Here is a 7,277-nt window from a genome sequence, read left to right as displayed (position 1 = left end):
TTAACGTTTTAGAGCAATAAGCTGTTACAAAAAGCTAATTAGTCAAACATTTATATTAACCCCAAATCAAACAACTAATAGTGATCAAATAAATCAAAACTAACCGATAAGTTAACTATATTATCAAATAAGACAAAGATAAAAAAGGTCTGTTATATAGCTTTTCTCTAAGTAAGAGTCAACTTTAAGCTAAACTCATTTAATCTAAATTGATCTTAAGACTAGTCTCCAGCAAAAAAAAAAAAAATTACAAGAATATTTTAAGTATACCACACTTGTAAGTTGTAACAATGGTTGAACTTTATCTTGTCCGGACATATATTATCGGATTACAAAAATTTAACCCAACTGTGAAACCTTGTACCGTACGGTAGCGTTACATTGAAGCAAAAAGTAGGTTACTTCTAATTACCCATGCCAGGATACATCTTATACACTTTTTGAAACATACTAAATTAATCAAAGGTCAAATGTTAAAGTAGTCAAACCATCCAATCAAATACCTAAGTAAAAAAGACATGGTAGAAATTTAGTAGGGTTGAGCAGTAGTATACAGAACAGTACAGTTTCAATTTCCCAAGTGAAATCCTATTCGCTCATGCATAAATCCATGAAAGTTGAAGTTTTTACCAACGCGCAAGTACCATCTAACGTCGTCATTTGCCTTCTCACATCATTTACAAATCATAACCTTTCCTGTCTGTCTCCCTACTGCAATGCAGCCAATGAAGAACTTTGGTTTAAATTTAGATTTGAATCTCATCATTCTATGGAAAAGTTGAATTAAACAGTGTTGCGAAAGATAGACCCTTCTGGGACATTAGAGAAAAGGGTTTAAGTGTGACCATTATCAGTGCAAAGTCCATGAATTTATGTATGTTGCTTCTAAGACACAAGTCTTGGCATTTTTTTAGGCCTTTCAAAGAGTATTCTCTGACCTTTCTTCGGTGCAATGCAAAATCACAGGCTTGCTTTACAAAAGCTTGAAATGATATGATGCCATTCATTCCCCTCTACACACAAATCTAACAAAACAAAAATCAAGAAAGCCCCTTCATCCTTAACCATACGTAAATGGTTCGATCTTTGACTTTAGGTATGGAGCAATTTTAAATCTCCAAGCCTGTTATCCCACAACCCATTATTAGAGGTGCCCACAATACAGTAAGAGGATTAATTAGTTACTGTGTTCGACAGTGAAAATCCTGGGTACACACAAAAAAAAGCCCATTATCATAGCCAACACAGAAGTAAACAATGTTTATGTTTTTGCTGCTAAAACCATCTTCCATCCATTTTCTGAAAGAAAAAAGAAAAATTGCAGATCTTTGGTGGGTAAGAAGACAAAAAATGATCTTTCTGTAGAGCAAGAAAGCTAGGCTAGATCTAAGACAACAAAATCATTTGAATATTGAGTTGTCACTCGAATGTACAGTATAAATGTGTTGCAGAAGCAAAGAATATAATCCTGGGGACATTATCATGACATACAAGGATGTATAAATATGTTGCAGAGAAAGCGAAACCCTAGCTAGCAAGAAATGGAGTAATTACAAGGATGTAAAGTGAACAGATGGAGGTGATGAAAAAGACACAACAGATTCTTAAAGCCATCATGACAAAAAAAAATCATAAGAACATAATAATGTTTTAGGATGGGAAGAGAGAAACAATGGGACTGACAGAAAAGCAAGAAACATGATAGAATCTTTGTTTCAACAAAACAAATATATATATATATATATATTTATATACAACTACTCCACGAGAGTAATGATGAAACTCTTACCCTTTCCTGTATTTCAGTGACGGGTAAAGTATAAAAGTCAAAGATCTTCATCATTACACCAATCTGCTCTTGTCCACCCCGCCATTTTACCTGCTTCTGCCCACAAAAACCAAACAAATATAAAAAACACGTACCATAAACGAAACAAAATCAAAACTTGACTTTTCTTGATCGATCTGATAACATATATATATATAAAAGATTGTGGAGATCGATCTAGTAGCCATGGCTGGGTTTTTAGCAGATGGAGTCAAAGGGTGGAAAGGAAGCCATAATTGGGGGGAATGAAGCCTGGTCCGACGACACCAACGTTAGATCCATGATGATTTATGTGCGGGGAGGAGATCGAAGTGAGAGAGAAAAATCACAGAAATAATGGATCTAGTTAGTGTCCTCGAGCCAGACAACATTCCCCTCAATCAGAGCAGGCTTTCCTTTCATCTTCTCCAGCCATCATTATATGATGATATGAGACTGTGAAATGAAGAGTGAGGGAGAGGGAGAGGGAGAGGGAGAGAGAATAGATTTGTGGTTGATGAGAATGGAGAAATGAGAATGAATGGAAAGAAGAGGGGATAGAGATGAGAATAAATACAAGGATGGAGAAAGAAAGAGGGCGTAAAGAAAAGGACAAACAAAGTCATAAAAGCAGAGCAACAAACACCATGCCACGACCCTACAACCACAAACTGCTTAATTGGAACCTCGGAGTGTGATTGTGTGGAAGAGACGTATTCATCCTTAATTAGGATTTCATCTTTAGCTTTAAATATGGAGTAATCTTAAATTTTCAAGTCAGCTATCTCATTCACTTATAATTCATTAAGAGAATTAATTTCTGTATCTGACAGTGAAAAAAAAAAAAAAAAAAAACTGATTAATTGCCTTTCAACATATCACCACGACCACCCCCACCCCCACTCCATTCCTTTCCTCTACCCAAACCTAACCAATACAAAAATCTCTTTCTCAATGTACCCTCCCACATTACATCCCATGTGCCTCCCTAACGATGCAATTCTAAAAGATTACACTATAATTTTTTTCTTTTTTTTTTTTTTTTTTGTGAACTCAAAACAAAGGATAACATTAAAACAAATCCAAATAGAGAAGATTACAAATAAAATCCGGAGGGTGTTCACACCACTCCATAAAATATGACAAGAAAATAGACTCTCAAGGTAAGCTAAGGACCGTTCGATTCACATATCACCTTACAAATTTAATGAAAATGTGATTAAAATTCATCATCATTACACTATGATTCTTATGGTCCACTTGTCTATACTCTGCAATGAGAGAAATCTCAAAATGTATATAAACAGTCTATAGATATTTCAAAATGTGAGTACACTAGTCCCTAAAATAATTATGAAGTTATGATTCGGTGCCCATAGCATAAAAATCAGCAATGGAGAACTCTTTACTTTATTTTGGATTTGTCAACCAATTTGAACTGTGTCTCGATTATTAAAGGTTAAATTCTTAAGTATCATATATACTAGCTCATCCCAATTAACTAGTTACGGTTTATACGGGACTAGTCAATAACAACACAACTTGTAAAGATGGATTAATAAAAGTAGAATGAAAGAGAGAATGATCATGGCATAATCAATCATATATACCATAGATCAGTCAATTAAAGCCTAAACTTTCTCCAACCCAAAACCAAATGCATCACGAAATTTCCAAATTTGAGGTAAAATCAAATCAAGTGAATGACACCAAGGTTTGTCTATTAACCAGTTGAGATTTGGATGAACCATTAAAAAAAATTAAAATTGAAGATGGGATAGACAAAACCTTAATCCTTAAAAGGGATCGGAGTGTAAAAAATGAATTGAAGCATATAAAATTGTGAGTATTCGGGAGGGGGGAAGACAGTAAATGAACGTAAAAGGCAATAAATGTGGGAAGATGGAAAAAAGAGGGGACCCTCGTTCAGAGTGTAACTTCATTTTCTAAGCTTGCGGGGGATGCTATCAAACACAGTACAGCAAATTTTGACAGAGGTGGTCAGCCCCTTCCTCCATCCCAGTTTCTTGAAATAATCTGCTGCCCTCTGGACCACTCTTCCTAACTTATGCCCCTTCCCTCTTCTTCACTCGTGATTCCCTTCATTATTATTGTTATTATTATTCTTATATATATATATATATATATATATATATATATATATATATATATATATATATATATATATATATATATATATATATATGCGAGTTTAGGTGTGGCGACCCCTTCCCGTGCAGTCGTGCGATACCCCAATAATTAAGTAAGATATACACCATCAATGTCAGGAAATGCACCACCAAAACACACACAAATTAGGTACGCATCACCAACAACACACCATTAGGTATGACTAAAAGCGCCACACAGTATTCGAAAATACACCATTAGTGGTAGGGAGGTATATGATGTATTTTTTTTTTAGGTCTATTGTGTATTTTTTGCATTTCATTGTGGTGTGTTTCCCTTATACTGTTGGTGCCTTTCGTTAACACTGTTGGTGTATTCTGAAAACCGCCGTACTTCCGCACGGGAGGGCCTCGCCGCATTTGAACTTTTTCCTATATATATATATATATATATATATATATATATATATATATATATATATATAACAAGTCCTTAGGAGAGAAATAAGAACCAATCTTACTATTACATTTGGAAAAATCGGATAGATGATCAGATCAATTTTTAAAAATAAAAATGTGATGGTATTTTTGTAATTATCATCAACTTTATTATACAAACTTGAATACTAAAATTTGCAATTCTCTGACTTTTCCAGGTTTGCACATTTAGTATTAACATTTTGCATATTTAGTATTTAAATATTGTACTTTCAAAATTTGAAAGTGCGTTGCACTTAGGATTTTGATTTTAAATTTTATGACTGGATTTTTGGTTTAGTGGTTCATTTTTTAATACTAAAATGCCTAGCATTTATGATTTAGATTTAAAATTAAGCATTTTCGTTGATTTTATAAAATTCACATAGTTTGCATATTTAATTGTTAAAGATTACATATTTAAGTGTTCAAGTTTGCATAGTAGAGTTGATGATAATTATGAAAATGTTACCGTAATTTTTTTTTAAATTGATAAGATTCGTCGAATTTTTATAAATCTAAGACTGGAACACACACACACACACACACACAAGAACTGGTGGTGTTACTACTTCCTGTGTGGTTGTGCGGCTTTGCACCATTACGTATGTACAAATTCACTATCACATGTTTAGAAATGCACCAGAGTGTGGTGCATTTAGCAACACCACTCAGTTTGTAAAATGCACTACATCCTAGTGCATTTATGAACACGTGGTAGTGCATTTGTGCATACATAGTGGTGTAAAGCTGCTGATCGCATCAGAAGCAATAACCGCATATGAACCAACTTTCCATATATATATATATATATATATTATGGAAGTAGTCAAGGGTTCAAACTCAAGTTGTGATGTGTATACAACTTTATCTTTTTGAGAACTACGTGAAGTCGGTTGTCCCAAAGAAGATGTCCTAGGAGATGAGAAGAGAGAGTGGAGGTGAGCCATCTCGCCAGAAACCGGGCACCCACAGTATCGATCTTCGAAAAAGCATGGAGCTCCATGTGAAGTCGGGTCGCTCGATAACGACTTCGGGAGGATGAGAAGAAAAGAGTGCCCGTCTAAGCCAATTGGCGAGGAGTGGTCCATACCAAACCTTCATTTATTTTAAAGTAAAGGACCTTGGCGTTATAAGGTTGGAAGTCGGTTGGGATGTGCACATCGTTCCCACTAGGGGCTCGGCTTGAAGGCCTTTGCAAAATGAGAGGTGAATCGAAATTCAGTTGCATGCTTGACTATGTGTAGAGAGTGTATTCGCTTTGCTATTCATTTTATCCTTTTAGGGGTTTTTGTTTCTTTTGGATATTCCTTGAGTTTCATTAGTAAAACACATTTCTATCACACTTGTTTTATGATATGAAAGATTTCCCCCTCTCCGGTTTCTAAACACACTCATCTTGATGGACCACTAGGTGAACTAAGTTAACATTGAGCTATCTTGAGAATTATCTTTGGCACTTTTTATGATCATTGGTTTTTATTGTGAGCTTGTTTGAGGACAAGCAAAAGTTAAAGTGTGGAAAGTTTTGATAAGTGACAAAGACACTTAGTTTTAAGGTCTATTAGGGGTGTAGTTTGAGCTCAATTATGATCCTTTACAATTTTGAGTCATTTAAGCTATGCTGTGCATTGTGCTTTAGATTATCACCACACTTTGTGTTTTTGTGAATACTAGGAGGATTTGAGCTAAAAGGAGGCACGGTTATCACAATCCAGAGCAAAGCAGGACAAGGAAAGAAGCCGAAGCCAAGCCAAGAAGAGCCAACACTTATTGGACGTGCGTTGGGAGAAAGCAGAAACATTAACGCACGGTCCAACGTGCGTTGGACGATCGCGTGGTGCGAATAAGTGACCGGCCACATTGGCCGGTGCGTTGAAGCACGCGTTGGAACATCACTTATGCGGAAATTGATGGGGGAAAAGAGAGGGAAGCTATTTAAGTGGTTAGGATAGATTAGAAGAGGGAGGTTTTGATAGTTTTAGATCATAATTTCAGATTTTAGAGTGAGAAACACATTTCATTTCCTAGCTCTACCTTCTCTCTAGTGAAGATCAATTGAAGAAGGAGATTGACACTCTTCCGATTCAAGAGATCATCAATTGTAATATACTTTGGTACATTCTTTACTTTAGTTTCTCAATTGTTTACTTAGATTCATGATTGCAATTTCAATTCTTATGGCTTTGATTGGCTAGATTAGCTATGGTGATGTTTTGGTTCATGATGCAAATGTGACTTAATTCTTAGATTATGTGTTGAATGTTGCTATGCTTGGGAATCTTGTTGTTGTGGATTGTTTTGTATGCATCCTAGGAGCTAGGCCACCTCCTAGGGTTGTGCTAAGCTTGAAGCTTCTATCCTTGACATTTTCTAGCCTAATGATCCGAGAAGACTAGGTTGGAAAGGGTTTGTAGGCAAGGTATTCGAGGAAAGGTCATAGAGACTCTAAGAGCCCAAAGTGGAATTCTATTGTCTACTAAGACAAGTCCTAGTAATTGAAGAATGAAAGGACACAACCTCTGTCCCTAGATTCTAGCATATGCATAGTCCTACACCTATGGCTAATGATCTTGAGTGCATCGTAAACAAAACTAGCAATTCAATCCTACTTTCATTTCATTGTTTAGATAATTCAATTTGTTTGTTGCTTGTTACTACAAACATAATCAAAATGTGTGACACGACCTCAAGCACACACAAACCTCTTTCTCTATATTGACATCATGAGGTTACTCCAATTTCTCATCCCGAGAGAACGATAAAAATCAGGAATTTATCCAATTTGTTTGACCAATCCGAGAAAGGATGTTGTCAACCCTAAATTGAGAGATTTATTCAAATTGTATGTTGTAATCATATTG

At 35.5% G+C, this 7,277-nt stretch overlaps 1 long non-coding RNA gene across 1 annotated transcript; it reads right to left on the bottom strand.

Annotated features, from left to right (window-relative positions):
- Positions 1–327: 327 nt before the first annotated feature.
- On the bottom strand, positions 328–2,431 carry LOC109187185. The gene is made up of 2 exons (XR_002055239.1): positions 1,790–2,431; positions 328–1,299 (listed from the first exon to the last, which is right to left on the bottom strand). It is a non-coding gene; the product is annotated as an uncharacterized LOC109187185 (long non-coding RNA).
- Between the last annotated feature and the right edge of the window lie 4,846 nt (positions 2,432–7,277).

Source organism: Ipomoea nil, unplaced genomic scaffold (genome assembly GCF_001879475.1).
Source record: "Ipomoea nil cultivar Tokyo-kokei standard unplaced genomic scaffold, Asagao_1.1 scaffold1420, whole genome shotgun sequence".
Classification (NCBI taxonomy): domain Eukaryota; kingdom Viridiplantae; phylum Streptophyta; class Magnoliopsida; order Solanales; family Convolvulaceae; genus Ipomoea; species Ipomoea nil.
This window is presented reverse-complemented; position numbering and strand designations above follow the sequence as displayed.